We start from the raw sequence: 21,739 nt of genomic DNA on the forward strand, positions 1-21,739 counted from the left end.
TAGCCTGGACATGCTGGGAGTTATTGTTCTTATACCTCCTTATTTATTCCTTCCCCAGGAGTAAGCACACTTTCTCTCTGTGATGGTTACTTTACTAGAGGGACGGGGAGGGGGACTGAGGCTGATTGTGGCTTTACTGGAGGGGGCTGATGGTCATTTTACTGGGGGGGACGGAGGCTGATGGTGACTTTACTGGGGGGGCTGAGGCTGATGGTCACTTTACTGGTGGGGGCTTATGGTCTCTTTACTGAGAGGCACTGGCGTAGCTATAGGGGTCGCAGCGGTCGCAATTGCGACCGGGCCCGAAGCCAGGGGGGCCCACGGCCCCCCCGCACCACATCAATAAAAAGTTACTATAGTAACTCGGGCCGCGGGCCCCTGTTACTATAGTAACATACTTCACTTACCTTCCTGGTTCCGGATCGCAGCGGAGGTCCTGACGTCAAGCGCTGTGTGCAGCGCATGACGTCACAGCGCTATGCGCCGCGCACAGCATCGAGACGACAGAACTCCCGCCGCGGCCGAAGAGGAAGGTAAGGTTAGCACTCGTACGAGAGGTGCTCCCCTTCATTCCTGCCACTTCATTCCGGTCACACTGTGAATCCGTGTCGGCGATTCACAGTGTGAGCGAGTAGTGAAATGAAGGGGAAGCAGCTCTCGTACGAGTGCTGCGGCCCCTTCAAAACAGCTGATTTGCGGGTCCCGGGCGACACATCAGCTATTGATGGCCTATCCTGTGGATAGGCCATCAATGTTTAGGGACTGCACAACCCCTAAGCCTAAGATGTATCAGGCTTAGGGGGCCCATGAGACAGGATCACAGATTGTGTGATCCTGTCTGCTGGGCCCTGTATCTAAGCTAATCATATGGTAGGCTTAGATACATGGCCCATGCGTGATCCTGTCTGCTGGGCCCTGTATATAAGCCAATCACATGGTAGGCTTAGATACATGGCCCATGCGTGATCCTGTCTGCTGGGCCCTGTATATAAGCCTACCACACTGTAGGTTTAGATACAGGGCCCCAGCACACAGTAATCTTATACTGTATAAGATTACAGTCTGCTGGACCCTGTATCTAAGCCTATGTTGTGTTAGGCTTAGATACAGGGTCCCACAGACAGTATCACACATGGGCCCTGTATCTAAGGCTGGGTTCACACGAGCACATTAACGTCCGTAATGGACGGACGTATTTCGGCCGGAAGTCCCGGACTGAACTCAGTGCAGGGAGCCGGGCTCCTAGCATCATAGTTATGTACGATGCTAGGAGTCCCTGCCTCTCTGCCGGACAACTGTCCCGTACTGTAATCATGTTTTCAGTACAGGACAGTAGTTCCACGGAGAGGCAGGGACTCCTAGCATCGTACATAACTATGATGCTAGGAGCCCGGCTCCCTGCAGTGAGTTCGGTCCGGGACTTTAATGTGCTCGTGTGAACCCAGCCGTGTGAACCCAGCCGAACACATGTGTTACTAATCGTTTTTTTGTGTGTTTTCTTACAAGTTTGGTCGTTGGACTACGTCGGATTCCAGGACTACTTCGATGACAGCTTTTTTTTTATTATCAATAAAATGGTTAATGAGGGTTGTGTGGGTTTTTTTTTTATTTCAATAAAATATTTTTTCTATGTCTTTCTGTTTTTTTTTAAACTATATTACTACCGCCTTAGTAATGGCCGCCGGCTGATTGACAGCATCCATTGCTAAGGCGGGGCTTAGTGTTAACCGATGCAGAGGCTAACACTAACCCCCATTATTACCCCGGTACCCACTGCCACCAGGGGTGCTGGGAAGAGCCGGGTACGATCCAGTACCTGACCAGCTGTCAAATGACGGCGCGTAAATAGACGCCCGCGTCAAAGAAGTGACCTGTCACTTCTGGGGGCGTAATTGGAGCCGTTATTCATTGACTCCAATGAAAAGCAGCGCCAATTACGTCCGTAATGGACGCGGCGTTCAAGCGCCTGCACATGCCGTTACGGCTGAAATTACGGGGATGTTTTCAGGCGGAAACATCCCCGTAATTTCAGCCGTTACGGACGCTGTCGTGTGAACATACCCTAAATGAATTTGGAGGCAGATTTTTAGTTTCTGCCTTACGAAAAAAACATTGTGTAAACATACCCTAAGGGCGGATTTACACGAATGTGTAATACGTCCGTGTAACGCGCGTGATTTTCACGCGCGTCCCACGGACCTATGTTAGTCTATGGGGCCGTGCAGACAGTCCTTGATTTTTACGCAGTGTGTTTCCGCTGCATAAAACTCACGACATGTCCTATATTTGTGCGTTGTTCGCGCATCACGCACCCATTGAAGTCAATGGGTGCGTGAAAATCACGCGCACCACATGGAAGCACTTCCGTGCGACCAGCGTGATTCACGCAACAGCAGTAAAAAGTATGAATGAAAACAGAAAAGCACCATGTGCTTTTCTGTTTACAAACATACAAACAGAGTGTCATAATGATGGCGGCTGCGCAAAAATCACGCAGCCGCGCATCATATGGTGATGACACACGGAGCTGTAAGTGCCTTTTGCGCACGTGATTTCCCATAAGTGGTGCTGGACTGTGCACTGTATACTGATATATTATTTAATCAGTTTGCTGTTGATATCCCTTCCTTATGTTTACATGCAGAGGAACCCTCTGCAGTCAGCCCTGGGGACTTAACCCTTTAATGACCAGGCTATTTTTTTCGTTTTTCCATGGTCGCATTCCAAGAGCTATAACTTTTTTATTTTTGCGTCGACATAGCTGTATAAGGTCTTGTTTTTTGTGGGATAAGTTGTATTTTTTAATAGCATCATTTTGAGGGACATTATTTATGGATTAACTTTTATTAACTTTTTTTGGCGGGGGAATAGAAAAAAATCTGACATTTCGTCACTCTTTTTTGCATCCTAAATCTACGCCATTTACCGTGTGGTATAAATAACACAATAACTTTATTCAGCGGGTTGTTACGATTGCAACGATACCAAATTAGTATAGTTTTTGTATGTTTTACTACTTTTACACAGTAAAAATTATTTGTTTTTGTGTCTCCATATTTGAAGAGCGGTAACGCTTTTATTTTTTCGCCGATGCAGTCGTATGAGGGCTTTTATTTTACGGGACGACTTGTAGTTTTTATTGGTACCATTTTGGAGTTGATGCGACTTTTTGATCAATTTTTAATCACATTTTTTTAAAGTCAGGATTCACAGAAAACAGCAATTTTTCCGTAGTTTTTTATTTAATTTTTTACGGCGTTCACCGTGCGGGTTAAGTCATGTCATAGCTTTATAGTCGGGGTCGGTACGGACGCGGCGATACCAAATATGTGTTACGTTTTTACTTTATTTTGGTTTTTTAATAGTAAAGCCGTTTGTAAGGGGAAAAAGTGGGGTTTTCATTTTTTTTTCACTTTTTTTTCTTATTAACTTTATTCAACTTTTTTTTTAACTTTTTTACTAGTCCCATTAGGGGACTTTAATATGCGCTCCTCCGATCACTATTATAATACACTGCAATACTTCTGTATTGTAGTGTATTACTGCCTGTCCGTTTAAAACGGACAGGCATCTGCTAGGTCATGCCTGCCGCATGATCTAGCAGGCATTCATTACAGGCTGACCTGGGGGCCTTTATTAGGCCCCCGGCTGCCATCGGAGACACTGACACTCGGCGATCTTATCGCCGGGTGTCGGTGGGATGAGAGGGAGCTCCCTCCATCTCTTCAAAACCACTCAGATGCGGTGCACGCTATTGAGCACCGCATCTGAGGGGTTAAACGGGTGAGATCGATACTAATATCGATCTCACCCGGCAGAGCAGGGACGACCCCAGCCCTCAGCTGCCTCTGGCAGCTAAGAGCAGGGAGATTTGACAGCTCCCTGCTCGGTTTACTTATTCCGATGCCGCGACTTAAAAAGTCTATGGCATCGGAATAAGGCCCGTTAGTGACCGAGGTAAAAACACGATGGGCCGGTCACTAACGGGTTAGAAAGGACTCCAGGGCTGCTAGTTCAGTATACCTTCTGTTAGGTCGCACTATGTGATGTCATAGTGACAAAGTGTAATGTATTATTCAGGAGTATATATTATAGGTATAAAATAAAATTGTAGAAAAATTAGCCCTTCATGGGATTAAAAAAAAAAAAGTAACAAAAAAATAATAAAAAAATAAAAGTAATTACTTAGCATATACAATATGTTTTATTGCCCACACATTACATAAAAATAAAAAAACATATTAGGTATGTACATGAACGTAATAACCTGAAGAATTATTTATTTGGTCTGAAAAGCAAACAATATAAAAAGTAAACCAAAAAATTCAGAAAATCTTTTTTTTTCTATATTCAAACTGCTAAAATAAATTACATAATTTACAGTAATTTATTTGTACCCCCAAACAGCGCAGTAAATAATAAAATTTTCCTGCTTAAAACAAGACCTCATATCGCCATGTCAGTGAAAAAAATAAACTGTTGGGGTATGTGCACACAGTAGCAGGCTTTTACGTCTGAAATGGCAGACTGTTTTCAGGAGAAAACAGCTGCCTCGTTTCAGACGTAAATGCTCCTCCTCGCATTTTGTGAGGCTTCTCTGACAGCCGTAAATTTTGAGCTGTGCTTCATTGAGTTCAATGAAGAACGGCTCAAATTACGTCTGAAAGAAGTGTCCTGCATACAGGGGCGTAGCTAAAGGCTCATGGGCCCCGATGCAAAAATTCTTACTAGGCCCCCCCCCCCCGCAAACTTCTCATGGCCGACGGTCCGCAGCTTTCAGCTGCATCCCTGGGTCTCCTAGGTGACCCAACAATGCAGCACTAGCAGCCGGGGGCGTCACTAAGGCTGGGTTCACACACCCTATTTACGGACGTAATTCGGGCGTTTTAGCATTGAATTACGTCCAAAAATGCGGCTCAAAAGCGTTGGCAAACATCTGCCCATTCATTTGAATGGGTCTTACGATGTTCTGTGCCGACGGTCATTTTTTTTTACGCGCCGCTGTCAAAAGGTGGCGCATAAAAAAGACGCCCGCGTCAAAGAAGTGCCTGTCACTTCTTCAGACGTAAATGGAGCCGTTTTCCATGGACTCCATAGAAAAACAGCTCCAATTACGTCCGTAATGGACGCAGCGAAAGACGCCTGCACATGCCATTACGGCTGAAATTACGGTGCTGTTTTCTCCTGAAAACAGCACCGTAATTTCAGCCGTAATGGATGCTGCTGTGTGAACATACCCTCAGGGCTTAAAATGTCAGGGGAAATAGCCCCAATACATATGTGTCCGCCAAAAAAAATGTGTGTATAGGAGACAGCATAGCATATCTATAGCACTACGACCCTATAAACTATGGATAGGATTAGATACAGTGGCTCAGCAGACAGTATCACACATGATAGGATTAGATACAGTGGCTCAGAAGGCAGTATCACACATGATAGGATTAGATACAGTGGCCCAGCAGACAGTATCACACATGATAGGATTAGATACAGTGGCTCAGCAGACAGTACCACACATGATAGGATTAGATACAGTGGCTCAGCAGACAGTACCACACATGATAGGATTAGATACAGTGGCTCAGAAGGCAGTATCACACATGATAGGATTAGATACAGTGGCTCAGCAGACAGTATCACACATGATCGGATTAGATATAGGGCCCAGCAGACAGTATCACACAAGATACTATTAGATACAGGGCCCAGCAGACAGTATCACACATGATTGGATTAGATACACAGCTCAGCAGACAGTATCACACATGATTGGATTAGATACAGGGCCCAGCAGACAGTATCACACATGATAGGATTAGATACAGTGGCTCAGCAGACAGTACCACACATGATAGGATTAGATACAGTGGCTCAGCAGACAGTATCACACATGATCGGATTAGATATAGGGCCCAGCAGACAGTATCACACATCATAGGATTAGATACAGTGGCTCAGCAGACAGTACCACACATGATAGGATTAGATACAGTGGCTCAGCAGACAGTACCACACATGATAGGATTAGATACAGTGGCTCAGCAGACAGTACCACACATGATAGGATTAGATACAGTGGCTCAGAAGGCAGTATCACACATCATAGGATTAGATACAGTGGCTCAGCAGACAGTATCACACATGATCGGATTAGATATAGGGCCCAGCAGACAGTATCACACAAGATACGATTAGATACAGGGCCCAGCGGACAGTATCACACATGATTGGATTAGATACACAGCTCAGCAGACAGTATCATACATGATTGGATTAGATATAGGGCCCAGCAGACAGTATCACACATGATACGATTAGATACAGGGCCCAGCAGACAGTATCATACATGATTGGATTAGATACAGGGCCCAGCTCGCTGACATTGCGGCTCCAGCGCTGGACCCAGGATAGGTAAGAATAATAATTTTGCTTCTTTATGTGTTACTGATTATTTTTGTCTGTTTGTGGGTTTTTTTACAGGTTCGGTTGTTGGACTTCGGATTCGAGGACTTCAATGACGGCGTTTTTTTTATTCTCAATAAAATGGTTAATGGGGGTTGTGTTTTTTTATTTCAATTAAATATTTTTTCTATGTGCTTGTATCTTTTTAAACGTTATTATCACCGCCTCAGTAATGGCCGCTGGTTGATTGACAACCTCCATTACTAAGGCGAGGCTTAATGTTAGCCGGTGCAGAGGCTACACTAACCCCCATTATTACCCCGGTACCCACCGCCACCAGGGGTACTGGGAAGAGCCGGGTACGAACCAGTACCTGACCATTTGTAGTGACGGGCAGGCACCGGGATGGCCGCAGGCTGGTAGTATTAGGCTGGGGAAGGCCAAAAACAGTGGCCCTTGCCACCCTTGTAATGCTGCCTGCTGCTGCTGTGTTGTATCTGGCTGGTTATGAAAATTCGGGGGGGGACCCCACATTCTTTCCAATTATTTTTTTTTTTTATTTTTTTTAAATGACGTGGGGTCCCCCCCATTTTTCATAACCAGCCAGATACAATAAAGCAGCAGCAGCCTAGCATCACCAGGGTAGGAAGGGCCACTGTTTTTGGCCTTTCCCCTCCTGATAATACCAGCCTGCGGCCACCCCAGTGGCCGGCCATCACTACAGATGGTCAGGTACTGGATCGTACCCGGCTCTTCCCAGCACCCCTGGTGGCGGTGGGTATCGGGGTAATAAAGGGGGTTAGTGTTAGCCTCTGCATCGGCTAACACTAAGCCCCGCCTTAGCAATGGATGCTGTCAATCAGCCGGCGGCCATTACTAAGGCGGTAGTAATATAGTTTAAAAAAAAACACAAAGACATAGAAAAAATATTTAATTGAAATAAAAAAAAAACCCACACAACCCTCATTAACCATTTTATTGATAATAAAAAAAAAGCTCTCATCGAAGTAGTCCTGGAATCCGACGTAGTTCAACGACCGAACCTGTAAGAAAACACACAAAAAATGATTAGTAACACATGTGTTAGGCTTAGATACAGGGCTCATGTGTGATACTGTCTGTGGGACCCTGTATCTAAGCCTACCACAACGTAGGCTTAGATACAGGGTCCAGCAGACAGTAATCTTATACAGTATAAGATTACTGTGTGCTGGGGCCCTGTATCTAAACCTACAGTGTGGTAGGCTTATATACAGGGCCCAGCAGACAGGATCACGCATGGGCCATGTATCTAAGCCTACCATGTGATTGGCTTAGATACAGGGCCCAGCAGACATGATCACGCATGGGCCATGTATCTAAGCCTACCATGTGATTGGCTTAGATACAGGGCCCAGCTGACAGCATCACACAATCTGTGATCCTGTCTCATGGGCCCCCTAAGCCTGCTACATCGTAGGCTTAGGGGTTGTACAGTCCCTAAACATTGATGGCCTATCCTCAGGATAGGCCATCAATAGCTGATGTGTCTCTCGGGACCCGCAAATCAGCTGTTTTGAAGGGGCCGCAGCACTCGTACGAGAGCTGCTTCCCCTTCATTTCACTACTCGCTCACACTGTGAATCGCCGACACGGATTCACAGTGTGACTGGAATGAAGTGACAGGAATGAAGGGGAGCAGCTCTCGTACGAGTGCTGCGGCCCCTTCAAAACAGCTGATTGGCGGGTCCCGGGAGTCGGACCCCGCCAGTCAGGGCTAACCTTACCTTCCTCTTCGGCCGCGGCAGGAGTTCTGTCGTCTCGATGCTTTGCGCGGCGCATAGCGCTGTGACGTCATGCGCTGCGCACAGCGCTTGACGTCAGGACCTCCGCTGCGATCCGGAACCCGGAAGGTAAGTAAAGTATGTTACTATAGTAACAGGGGCCCGCGGCCCGAGTTACTATAGTAACTTTTTATTGATGTGGTGCGGGGGGGCCTTGGGCCCCCCTGGCTTCGGGGCCCGGTCGCAATTGCGACCGCTGCGACCCCTATAGCTACGCCAGTGCCTGCATATAATGTATATAAGTGTCCTGCATATAATGTATATAAGTGTCCTGCATATAATGTATATAAGTGTCCCGCATATAATGTATATAAGTGTCCTGCATATAATGTATATAAGTGTCCCGCATATAATGTATATAAGTGTCCTGCATATGATGTATATAAGTGTCCTGCATATAATGTATATAAGTGTCCTGCATATAATGTATATAAGTGTCCTGCATATAATGTATATAAGTGTCCCGCATATAATGTATATAAGTGTCCCGCATATAATGTATATAAGTGTCCTGCATATAATGTATATAAGTGTCCCGCATATGATGTATATAAGTGTCCTGCATATAATGTATATAAGTGTCCTGCATATGATGTATATAAGTGTCCTGCATATAATGTATATAAGTGTCCTGCATATAATGTATATAAGTGCCCTGCATATAATGTATATAAGTGTCCTGCATATAATGTATATAAATTCCTGCATATAATGTATATAAGTGTCCTGCATATAATGTATATAAGTGTCCTGCATATAATGTATATAAGTGTCCTGCATATGATGTATATAAGTGTCCTGCATATAATGTATATAAGTGTCCTGCATATAATGTATATAAGTGTCCTGCATATAATGTATATAAGTGTCCTGCATATAATGTATATAAGTGTCCTGCATATAATGTATATAAGTGTCCTGCATATAATGTATATAAGTGTCCTGCATATAATGTATATAAGTGTCCTGCATATGATGTATATAAGTGTCCTGCATATAATGTATATAAGTGTCCTGCATATAATGTATATAAGTGTCCTGCATATAATGTATATAAGTGTCCTGCATATAATGTATATAAGTGTCCTGCATATAATGTATATAAGTGTCCTGCATATGATGTATATAAGTGTCCTGCATATAATGTATATAAGTGTCCTGCATATAATGTATATAAGTGTCCTGCATATAATGTATATAAGTGTCCTGCATATAATGTATATAAGTGTCCTGCATATAATGTATATAAGTGTCCTGCACTTCTTTTGACGAGGCTGTATTTTTACGCGTCGTCGTTTGACAGCTGTCAAACGACGACGCGTAAATTACAGGTCGTCTGCACAGTACGTCGGCAAACCCATTCAAATGAATTGGCAGATGTTTGCCGACGTATTGTAGCCCTATTTTCAGACGTAAAACGAGGCATAATACGCCTCGTTTACGTCTGAAAATAGGTCGTGTGAACCCAGCCTTGGGGTCAACGCTTTCTCCAATGCCAGCTGTCAATCGCAACTACGCTTCCATGGGTTATCCCATGGGCACCGTAGTGGTGCCCGCGGGAGCTTTGTTCTGTACCTGAATGGACCTTCTTAGACCACTTCTGTACACATAGATTCTGAATGGTTATGTAAGGTTCTGTTAGCCATCAGGATTATGCCCCTCATTTTTGGTATTGGCGGGGAAAAGTTCCCAGCTCTATTCACACGACAGATGACAAAAGAGTATCCTATTGGTATATGTCGGCACACCTTTTTGTAATCGTACAGAAAAACATAGTAGACTTCGCTATTCCGCACAGAGGCATCCCATGCGAGCCTATGGGGAAATCCTCCCGACATACACTTCCGAAGGAAGGCTCAATGTGATGTGAATGGAGTCTAAAATGTGTATGCAGTTACTACAGTGGAGTTACATTCACACGGGTGGTAATGGTGTGGCAGAGAACCGTACAATTACCGCACCATTGCAAAACCATACTTTTTTTTTACATAGTTTTGCCCCGATTATTTTATCATCAAAATTACAGTAAAATTAGCTGGAGATGGTTAGTCATCTATTCCACCCCCTTCTTCCGCCCGTCTTACCCTTTACTTCTCCACTCCGCTGTCCTGTTACTGTTTGTTTTTCTGGCCGGGGTTAATTTAAGTCATCCCCCTTGGAAGACCGTCTCCGCCTGCTTCCCTGTTATGTTTTTTCCCAGCTACTATGTGCCGATTTTCCTGCTAAACTCTTAAAAATAAAGAATTTATAAAAAAAAATAAAAAATGAATATATTTACTCTATCTACTGCATTATTACTGCAGATAGAAGATATTAGGTGGAGAAGTGATTTTTAGGTGGGGCACTTCAGGACACTTGAATCTTGTCCCTTCACTTTGTGAAGTACTTTGGACCCTCCACATTTGTAGATGAACTTTGCTCACTGCAATAAAAAGTTCAAACCCACAAAAATTCTAAATGTAATAAAATTTTAAAAACCTGCATTTGCTTGAATTCTTTATTGATTTAATCAAGGAATAAATGGGTACTGACGAATTTAATAAATGGGTGATGTAGATTAGATGTCAAAATGAGTATGTCTCTATACTGGACAATCTACGGGGAACGGGTTTCCTGCACTTTTATTAGTAAACCCAAACAGTAGTTGAGACGTTTCATTAGTCTTATGATAAGCCACGCCCTCTGATATGTCATGTGACTGGCTACTTCCAATGGTTGTGATCAGGGCCGGCCCTAGGATAGATGGCGCCCGTGTGAAATGTTTTTTCGGCTCCCCACCCCATCATTAAAAAAAATGCCCTATAAAAAAAGTTTAATGCCCCTTTAGTGCCCCCATACAGTATAATAATATTTAATAATATAATATATTTCAACCCCTTCAAGGACACAGTATTTTGACCTCTAATTGTGCCCACAATATTATGCCCCCTGTAGTACCGCTACACAGTATAATGTCCGCTTAGTGGCCCCCACACAGTATGGTGCCCCCTGTAGATTTTGCCATACAGCCTCCCTGTAGACAGTGCCATAATCCCCCACCTCCTCCTTGTAGATCGTGCCATACACCCCCCCCCCACTTTCCCCTTGTAGACAGCGCCCCCAAACAAAAACAAAAATTTGTACTCGCCTAGGCCCCGTTCCCACGACAAACTGAGCTGCTCCACAACAGGATCCTTGCGTAGGCCGGCGTGATCCTGTAGCCTAGTACAGAGTTTCCCAACCTTTTCGGACTTGAGGCAGCACTGGAAAAATTAAATTTCCTCAGGGCACCCCTACAAAAAATTGTTTGGAGAAAGAGAGAAAATTACTAAAAACAGCGCCGCAGGTATTTTCTGCCTCCTATTAATTTCAATTGGAGCTCAGAGGTGGAAACCACTTTGAGACTATCAGCTCCCCACTCACAGTACAATGACCATAAGCCCCCCACTCACAGAAAAGTAACCATCAGCCCGCCACTCACAGTAAAATTACCATCAGCCCCCCACTCACAGTAAAATGGCCATCAGCCCGCCACTCACAGTAAAATGACAATCAGCCCCCCACTCACACTAAAATGACCATCAGCCCACCACTCACAGTAAAATGACCATCAGCCCGCCACTCACAGTAAAATGACCATCAGCCCCCCACTCACAGTAAAATGACTATCAACCCCCCCGTTCCTAGTAAAATGACCATAAGACCCCCACTCACAGTAAAATGACCATCAGCCCGCCACTCACCGTAAAATGACAATCAGCCCCCCACTCCCACTAAAATGACCATCAGCCCACCACTCACAGTAAAATGACCATCAGCCCCCCACTCACAGTAAAATGACCATCAGCCCCCCACTCACAGTAAAATGACCATCAGCCCGCCACTCACAGATTCCCCCTGTAGATAGTGCCACACAGCTCCTTGTAGGTAGTGCCACACATTACCTTGTAGGTAGTACCACACAACCCGCTTGTAGATAGTGCCACATAGCCCCCTTGTAGATAGTGCCACACAGCCCCCTTGTAGATAGTGCCACATAGCCCCCTTGTAGATAGTGCCACACAGCCCCGTGTAGAGTGCCACGCAGCCCCCTGTAGGTAGTGCCACGCAGTCCCCTGTAGGTAGTGCCACACAGTCCCCTGTAGGTAGTGCCACACAGTCCCCTGTAGGTTAGTGCCACACAGCACCCTGGTAGGTAGTGCCACGCAGTCCCCTGTAGGTTGTTCCACACAGCCCCCTGTAGGTTGTTCCACACAGCCCCCCTGTAGGTAGTGCCACACAGCACTCTGGTAGGTAGTGCCACACAGCCCCCTGGTAGGTAATGCCACACAGCCCCCTTGTAGGTAGTGCCACACAGCCCCCTTGTTGGTAGTGCCACACAGCCCACTTGTTGGTAGTGCCACACAGCCCACAGCCCCCTTGTTGGCAGTGCCACATGGCCCACAGCCCCCTTGTTGGTAGTGCCACATGGCCCACAGCCCCCTTGTAGGTAGTGCCACACAGCCCACAGCAACTTTCAAATTCATTTTTATTAAAAATAATTTTTACTTTTTGAGATACAGCTGCTTTGTATCCTGTATACAGAGCAGTTGTATCTATCGTTCACTAAGACCTAAATCCGTCAAGACCGCGGGACTGACTGGTACAGTGTCAGCGGGTCCTGTGTGTCTCTGACACGCAGGATCCACCTGTGATCTATCACATCTAAGTTATGCCCCTGACTGATATTTTTTTTTAAATCACTTTCAATGGTTTAGATAGCCTTTAAGGCCTGTGGGATTCTTTTTTTGATTTTTTTTTTGGGCGTTGCCTTTTACTGAGAGCCATAACTTTTTGATTTTTCTGTCGACAAACCCATTTGAGGGCTTTTTTATTTTATTTTTATGACTTGGTTTTCTCCATGGCACCATTTTGGGTTATATATAACTTACTGATTAACTTTTATTTACTATTTCTAAGGGGATAGACAAAAAACAGCAATTCCGCCATAGTTTTTTGGCGTTTTAAAGTTACACTGTTTACCGTGCGGTGTAAATAATGTGTTAGGGCCTTTTCACATCAGCGTTAGGCTTCCATTCAACCTTTCTGTCGCAGGAACCGATGAACGGAAAGCCGAACGAAAACCATAACTTCCTTTGCATTACCATTGATTTCAATGCTAATGCTCCCGTTGCAGTTGGTTTCCGTTTGTCTCAGTTCCATAAAGTTTCTGTTGTTGTTTTGTTTTTTTACGGAAACAATAGCGCAATCAACTACACTATTGTTTCCTCGAAAAAACCTGAAACTTTACTGAACGGAAACCAACTGCAACGGAAGCATTGCCATTGAAATCAATGGTAATGCAAAAGAATCTATGGTTTTCGTTCGACTTTCCATTCATCGGTTCCTCCGACGGAAAGGTCGAACGGAACCGATGAACGAAAGCGCAACGCTGATGTGAATACAGCCTTACCATTATTCTATGTCTCGGTATAATTACGACAATACCAAATATGTAAACGTCTTTTAATGTTTTACTACCTTTGCACAGTAAAAACACTTTTTTCTTCAAATAATTGCAAGAGCTGTAAATTTTAAATTTTTCCGCCGCTGTAGACAAATGTGGGCTTGTTTTTTGCGGGAAGATATGTCGTTTTTATTGGTACCTTTTTGGGTTGCATGGGACTTGTTGATCAACTTGTTATTATTTCTTGGGAGAGGGTTAAAAAAAAATAATAATAATTTGGTTGTAGTTTTTTTGTGTTTATTGTGTATGCCGATCATCCTGCAGTATAATTAACGTGTTTTCCTTATTGTACAGGTCGTTATGATTGTGGCGCTACCATATATATACATGTGTTTTTTATTTTTTTATTTATAATTTTACAAAATAAAACCACTTTTATAGAAAAAAAAAAAATAATCTCTTTTTTTCTAATAAACTTAATTTCCCCTTCATAAATTATTTTTTACGCTCCACTAGTGGACTTCATGATGCGAGCTTCTGATCGCTTATATAATGCACGGCCTAATAGGCATATAGCAATGGCAGGCCTGGGTGCCTTTGTTAGGCCCCCCCGGCTGCCAATGCAACCCATTGGCGGCATTCGCGGGCCGCCGATGAGTGACAGAAGGAGCACCCTCTCTCCGTCAAACCACTTGAACGCTGTGGCATTTAAGGGGTTAAACGGCCGAGATCATAGTTATCTCCGATCCCGGCTGTTACAGCAGGAGCAGGCTGTTAGCCAACACTGGGATCCCGCGGTGACCGCTCAGGCACCGCTCCTGTGCCCGTGCGATCACCCTGTCGTAACTGCACGTTATGATGTCTTAATGTAAGTCAAGCCACGACGTACAATTATGGGGTTACGTACACATGGCTTAAAGAGTCGTTTTGACGGAATCAATAGCGCAGTCGACTGCGCTATTGGTTATATTATTATTTATTTCAGTTACTTACATAGCGCCAACATATTACGCAGCGCTGTACAGAGGTCCTCTTTTACTGTCCCCATTGGGGCTCACAATCTAAATTCCCTATTGGTATGTTTTCGGGGTCAAGAACTGTGGAACCCTGTCGCAACGGTGACAGACAGAAACCATTAGCTAGGTTTCCGTCACCATTCATATCAATGGTGAGGGAAACGGAACCTCCGACGGAACCCCTCAACAGAAAGGCAACGGTGATGTGAACAGGCCCTAAACGAGTGCCGATCGACGTGCTGTATCATCTACGGATTAAAGCAGCCTTACTGTAGATACTGATGTGTCCGGATCTACCATTATGTTTTATTACAACTGAAATGTGGAGTTATCAAATGAATCCAGACGAGTTTAATTACAAGGCGAAGCTTCAAGAAGCATCTGCTGAGATAAGAGGGGGAATTGCTGAGCCTGATACTAGTGTGATGTTTAGCACTCAGCATTTATGTAGATTGTGGTGGGCGTCTGTCCAGAGAGATTATAACTTCTCCCAAAAAGTCAGCAGTTACGGACACATTTTTTTTACAGCAGTTTTTCTATTTTCCTAATTACATATTGGTTAAGGAATCATTGGGGTGACCACTTACATACCTAGATTTAAAGAGGCTCTGTCACCAGATTCTTAAATCCCTTTCTCCTATTGCATGTGATCGGCGCTGCAATGTAGAGAACAGTAACGTTTTGTTTTTTTGAAAAACGATCATTTTTGGCCAAGTTATGAGCAATTTTATATATATGCAAATGAGCTTTGAAATGGACAACTGGGCGTGTTTTTTTTCGTATTTCCAACTGGGCGTGTATTGTGTTTTTAACAGGGCGTTGTGAATAGAAGTGTATGACGCTGACAAATCAGCATCATACACTTCTCATCGTTCCCACCCAGCTTCTTTCACTAAAGACACACAGCGTGACGTCACCCACAGGTCCTTCAACCTTGGCGTCGGTCAGAGAAGATACATCGGCTGAAAGGCGTCCAAAAGGTTAATATGCTCGTCTCTAGGGAGTTTACTATGCTTACCTGCACATGGTGATGCTGCCGCAAATTCAACTGTACGCCTGGAGCTGTGGTGTCTTCTCTCTTTCGACGCCAAGGTTGAAGGACCTGTGGGTGACGTCATCACTCCCAGCCAGCTTCTTTCACTGCACACACAGCGTGACCTTACATTGCAGCGCCGATCACATGCAATAGGAGATAGGGATTTGATAATCTGGTGACAGAGCCTCTTTAAAGAGGCTCTGTCACCAGATTTTGCAACCCCTATCTCCTATTGCAGCAGATCGGCGCTGCAATGTAGATAAGAGTAACGTTTTTTTTTTTTTAAAAACGAGCATTTTTGGCCAAGTTATGACCATTTTTATATTTATGCAAATGAGGCTTTCTAAAGTACAACTGGGCGTGTTTAAAGTAAAAGTACAACTGGGCGTTTATTATGTGCGTACATCGGGGCGTTTTTACTTCTTTTATTAGCTGGGCGTTGTGAATGGGAGAGTATGATGCTGACGAATCAGCATTATCCACTTCTTTTCGTTAACACCCAGCTTCTGGCAGTGCACAGACACAGCATGTTCTCGAGAGATCACGCTGTGACGTCACTCACTACCTGCCCCAGGTCCTGCATCGTGTCGGACGATCGAAGACACATCGGCACCAGAGGCTACAGTTGATTCTGCAGCAGCATCAGCGTTTGCAGGTAAGTAGCTACATCGACTTACCTGCAAACGCCGATGCTGCTGCAGAATCAAATGTAGCCTCTGGTGCCGATGTGCCACAAGTAAAGGAGGAACAGGAAAGGCAGGTATAAATAGACAGAGGGCGGGAGCTAGCTCCGTCTGGCCAGGCTGCGATAGGCTCTCCCACTCCTAAGCCTGCCATCCTGAGTGGTGGAAGATGGAGTCAGTCTCAGAGACATAGACTCAGGTGCAGACTGATTACCTATGGGAGTATACACAGAAGTTGTGCCTGGCAGATCCTTTACAACGAGGTGATATAGTGGTGTATAATATTACATAACATGGTATAGGGATACATAATATTACATGAGGTGATATAGTGCTATATAATATTACAGATTAGATGATATAGTGGTAAATAATATTATATGAGGTGATATAGCGGTGTATAATATTATACAAAAGACGATATAGTGGTGTATGATATTACATGACCTAGTATATTGGTATATAATATTACATGAGGTAATATATTGGTATATCATATTACATGTCATGGTATAGGGTTATTTAATATTACTTGAGAAGATATAGTGGTATATAATATTAAACATGAGATGACAGTGGTACAGTTAGGTCCAGAATTATTTGGACAGTGACACAAGTTTTGGCATTTTAGCTGTTTAACAAAACATATTGAATATACAGTTATATAATCAATATGGGCTTAAAGTGCAGACTCTCAGGCTGGGTTCACACGACCTATTTTCAGACGTAAACGAGGCGCATTATGCCTCGTTTTACGTCTGAAAATACGGCTACAATACGTCGGCAAACATCTGCCCATTCATTTGGATGGGTTTGCCGACGTACTGTGCAGACGACCTGTAATTTACGCGTCGTCGTTTGACAGCTGTCAAACGACGACGCGTAAATCGACTGCCTCGGCAAATAAGTGCAGGACACTTCTTTGCAACGTAATTTGAGCCGTTCTTCATTGACGTCAATGAAGAGCAGCTCAAGATTTACAAGCGTCACAGACGCCTCGCATAATGCGAGGAGGAGCTTTTACGTCTGAAATGAGGCAGCTGTTTTCTCCTGAAAACATTCTGTCTTTTCAGACGTAAAAGGCACTTCTCGTGTGCACATACCCTCAGCTTTAATTTGAGGTTATTCACATCCTAATTTGAGGAAGGGTTTAGGAATTACAGTTCTTTAATATGTAGCTGCCTCTTTTTCAAGGGATCAAAGGTAATTGGACAATTATCTCAAAAGCTATTTAATGGGCTGCATGGGCTATTCCCTCGTTAATCCATCATCAATTAAGCAGGTAAAAGGTCTGGAGTTGATTCCAGGTGTGGCATTTGGATTTGGAAGCTGTTGCTGTGAACCCACAACATGAAGTCAAAGGAGCTCCCAATGCAAGTGAAACAGACCATCGTTAGGCTGAAAAAAATGAAGAAATCCATCAGAGACAGCACAAATGCTAGGAGTGGCCAAATCAATAGTGTGGTACATTCTTGGCATGCAGAGCTCAAATCATGAAGATTATGTCACTGTCCAAATAATTCTGGACCTAACTGTATATAATATTACATGAGGTGATATAGTGGTATATTATATTACATGTCATGGTATAGTGTTATATAATATTAAACGACATGGTATAGTGGTACATAATATTATACATAAGATGATATAGTGGTATATAATAATACATGAGATGATATAATGGTATATAATACTACATGAGGTGATATAGTGGTAGATAATATTACATGATATGGTATATTGGTATATAATATTATACATGAGATGATATAGTGGTATATAATATTACTTAAAATTACATGGTATATTGGTATATAATCTTACATAAGAAAATATAGTGGTAAATAATATTACACATGGGATGATATAGTTGTATATGACATGGTATATTGGTATATACTATTACATGAGGTGATATTGTGGTTTATAATATTACATGACATGGTATAATGGTATACAATATTACATGAGGTGATATTGTGGTATATTATATTACATGACATGGTATAGTGTTATATAATATTAATTGACATGGTATAGTGGTATATAATATTATACATGACATGATATAGTGGTTTCAAATAATATTACATAACATGGTAAAGTGGTATATAATATGACATGGTATATCACATGAGACGATATAGTGGTATATAATATTACATGAGGTGATATAGTGGGTATATAATATTACATGAGGTGATATAGTGGTATATAATATTAATTGACATGGTATAGTGGTATATAATATTATACATGACATGATATAGTGGTATAAAATATAACATGAGGTGATATATTGGTTTATAATATTATATATGAGATAAAAAGTTGGTAAATAATATTACATGACATGATATAGTGGTGTATAATATTATGCAAAAGACGATATAGTGGTATATGATATTAGACATGAGATGACAGTGGTATATAATATTACATGACATAGTATATTGGTATATAATATTACATGAGGTGAAATAGTGGTATATAACAATACATGAGGTGATATAGTTGCTTATAATATTACATGAGGTGATATAGTGGTATATTATATTACCTGTCATGGTATAGTGTTATATAATATTAAACATGAGATGACATAGTGGTATATAATATTACACGACATGGTATGATGGTATAGTGGTATATAATATTATACATAACATGATATAGTGGTAAAAATTATAACATGAGGTGATATATTGGTATATAATATTATACATGAGATAATAAAGTGGTATATAATATTACATGAGGTGATATAGTGGTATAAATGATTAAATTACTTGGTATATAATATTACATGAGATGATATAGTGGTACGTTACATGGCATATAATTATACATAACATGGTATAGCGATATATAATATTACATTAGGCAATATGTTGGTATATAATATTATACATGTAGTGATATAGTAATAAATATTACATGAGGTGATATAGTGGTATATAATATTAGATGACATGTTATATTGGTATATAATATTATATGACATTATATTAGCAATTCTTGGTGGATGAGGTAGTATAGCTGTATAATATTGCATGAGGTGATGTATTGGTATATAATATTACATAAGATGATATAGTGATATATAATAATACATGAGGTGATATAGTGGTATATAATGTTATACACGAGGTAATATAGTGGTATATAATATTATACACGAGGAGATATTGTTTCAAATAATATTACATAACATGGTAAAGTGGTACATAATATACTATGACATGGTATATCACATGAGACGATATAGTGGTATATAATATTACATGAGGTGATATAGTGGGTATATAATATTACATGAGGTGGTATAGTGGTATATAATATTACATGAGGTGGTATAGTGGTATATAATATTACATGAGGTGGTATAGTGGTATATAATATTACATGAGGTGGTATAGTGGTATATAATATTACATGAGGTGGTATAGTGGTATATAATATTACATGACATGGTATAGTGGTATATTACATTACATGGTATATTGGTGTATAATATTACATAAAGTGATATATTGGTATATATATTATTACATGACATTGTATATAATATTATTTGAGGTGATATATTGGTATATATATTATTACATGACATGGTATATAATATTATTTGAGGTGATATATTGGTATATATATTATTACATGACATGGTATATAATATTATTTGAGGTGATATATTGGTATATATATTATTACATGACATTGTATATAATATTATTTGAGGTGATATATTGGTATATATATTATTACATGACATGGTATATAATATTATTTGAGGTGATATATTGGTATATATATTATTACATGACATGGTATATAATATTATTTGAGGTGATATATTGGTATATATATTATTACATGACATGGTATATCTGTATATAACACCGGTTTGCAGGCTCTCCCGCTGTGTATAATAATATAACATAGTACAGGAGATGGATATGGCCGTATCACTCCTCCCCCACCTGGTCCACAGCTCCAGGCCCCGCCCCCTCCTCTTGGCCGCCGGACACCTCTGGCTGGGCGTTCTGTGATTGGCTGTCACTCTCCATCCGGGTACTTTGCGCAGTTGCAGCTCGTTCGCCTAGAGGTACCAATATGGCGGAGGTAAGGAGGAAAACCGGGCCGGAGCGGGGGGAGGGACGATACAGACGGAAATCCCGGGCTCTACAGCTCCGGAAACCGGACAAATCCCCCAGTAATCTCTTCCTCACACCCCCATCCATCGCTGGAGGGAGGCAGGGGACGAAAGCGCCGCTCTGAGGCGAGAAAATCGTCTCTAGGCCGTGGGTGTGAGCGGACAGTCCGCGGTGGGGGGGAGGGACCCGGGACGGAGAGGCGGCGGCCGCGGCCAGTGGTTTCCGGTGTTGAGTGGCCGATGACGGAGCTCGGTATTACCGGGTGTAATGTCTGCTTCACCGCTCCCGTCATCCTCCGTATAATCCCTTGGAGGATCGTATGATGGACAGCGCTGCCGGCCGCCTGTGTGTACCGGGGTCACTGCCTCCATGCACGGCTACACCTGTACATCACGGCCGCTGCACACATAGGAGTAGGTAGAAGTTACCTGTGTGCCCCCGGCCTCATCCCCTCCATCACCACCCGGCCTCTTACTGGTGGGACCCGGATCACAAGTGCTAGAAAGTTAGTTTTGATTGGTCGGTGTCCGGTAATCCGCCGAGCGATGGTGGACTGTGAGACGCAGAGTAGTCCGAGACAAGCGGCGCAGCGTTGTATGGCTGTGATATATACAAAATGTAAAACTTGTTGCCCATCGAAAAAAAACAACTCGTTTTGATTTCCACTTTCTACAAAAGTGGGCAGCGACCTATATAGACGGATGTGTACCGGAAAATCCACTGCTTATCTATCGCTTTCTAAATGTATCCGCTCTCGTCCATCGTAGGGATCACCTCTGATTTCTAGTATTCTAAGAAAACACCGTATTGAGTTCAGGAAACTTTCATGTTGGTGGAATCCAATGTGAACTCTGACAGTCGTTATCTGGTTGCTATGGATATACTGCCTAGTAACCATGGTGATATGTGATGTTATCAAGAAGCACGTCCATTGCAACCAGTCTCTTAGGTTACTTAGGAGGGTGAAGTTTGCCCGCCGCCACTTATTCTTACATATTCTGTTGTATGACGGACACCATCGGCGCCCGGTAGAACCCATTGACTTTAACGGGTGCCGTCATGGTGTCTGTTTTACCGGATACGATTTACGGTATGTTGGGCTGAATCTGTGACTGGGGTATTTAACAGAGCCACCTACGCAGATGTGAGCAGCCCCTTAGTAATGTACGGTATCTACGTGGACTCCTGCTA

The 21,739-nt window shown here is 42.7% G+C and overlaps 1 protein-coding gene across 1 annotated transcript in view; it reads left to right on the plus strand.

The window, feature by feature from the left end:
• The first annotated feature begins 20,455 nt into the window (after window positions 1-20,455).
• The window catches only part of MIER3 (MIER family member 3), a 31,748-nt gene continuing 30,464 nt past the window's right edge, over window positions 20,456-21,739 (plus strand). Inside the window, exon 1 of the mRNA XM_075842420.1 lies at window positions 20,456-20,516. The gene's annotated coding sequence lies outside the window, so the exon portion shown is untranslated. The remainder of the gene's footprint in view (window positions 20,517-21,739) is intronic.

The sequence above is a fragment of the Rhinoderma darwinii genome, chromosome 1 (genome assembly GCF_050947455.1).
Source record: "Rhinoderma darwinii isolate aRhiDar2 chromosome 1, aRhiDar2.hap1, whole genome shotgun sequence".
Lineage (NCBI taxonomy): Eukaryota > Metazoa > Chordata > Amphibia > Anura > Rhinodermatidae > Rhinoderma > Rhinoderma darwinii.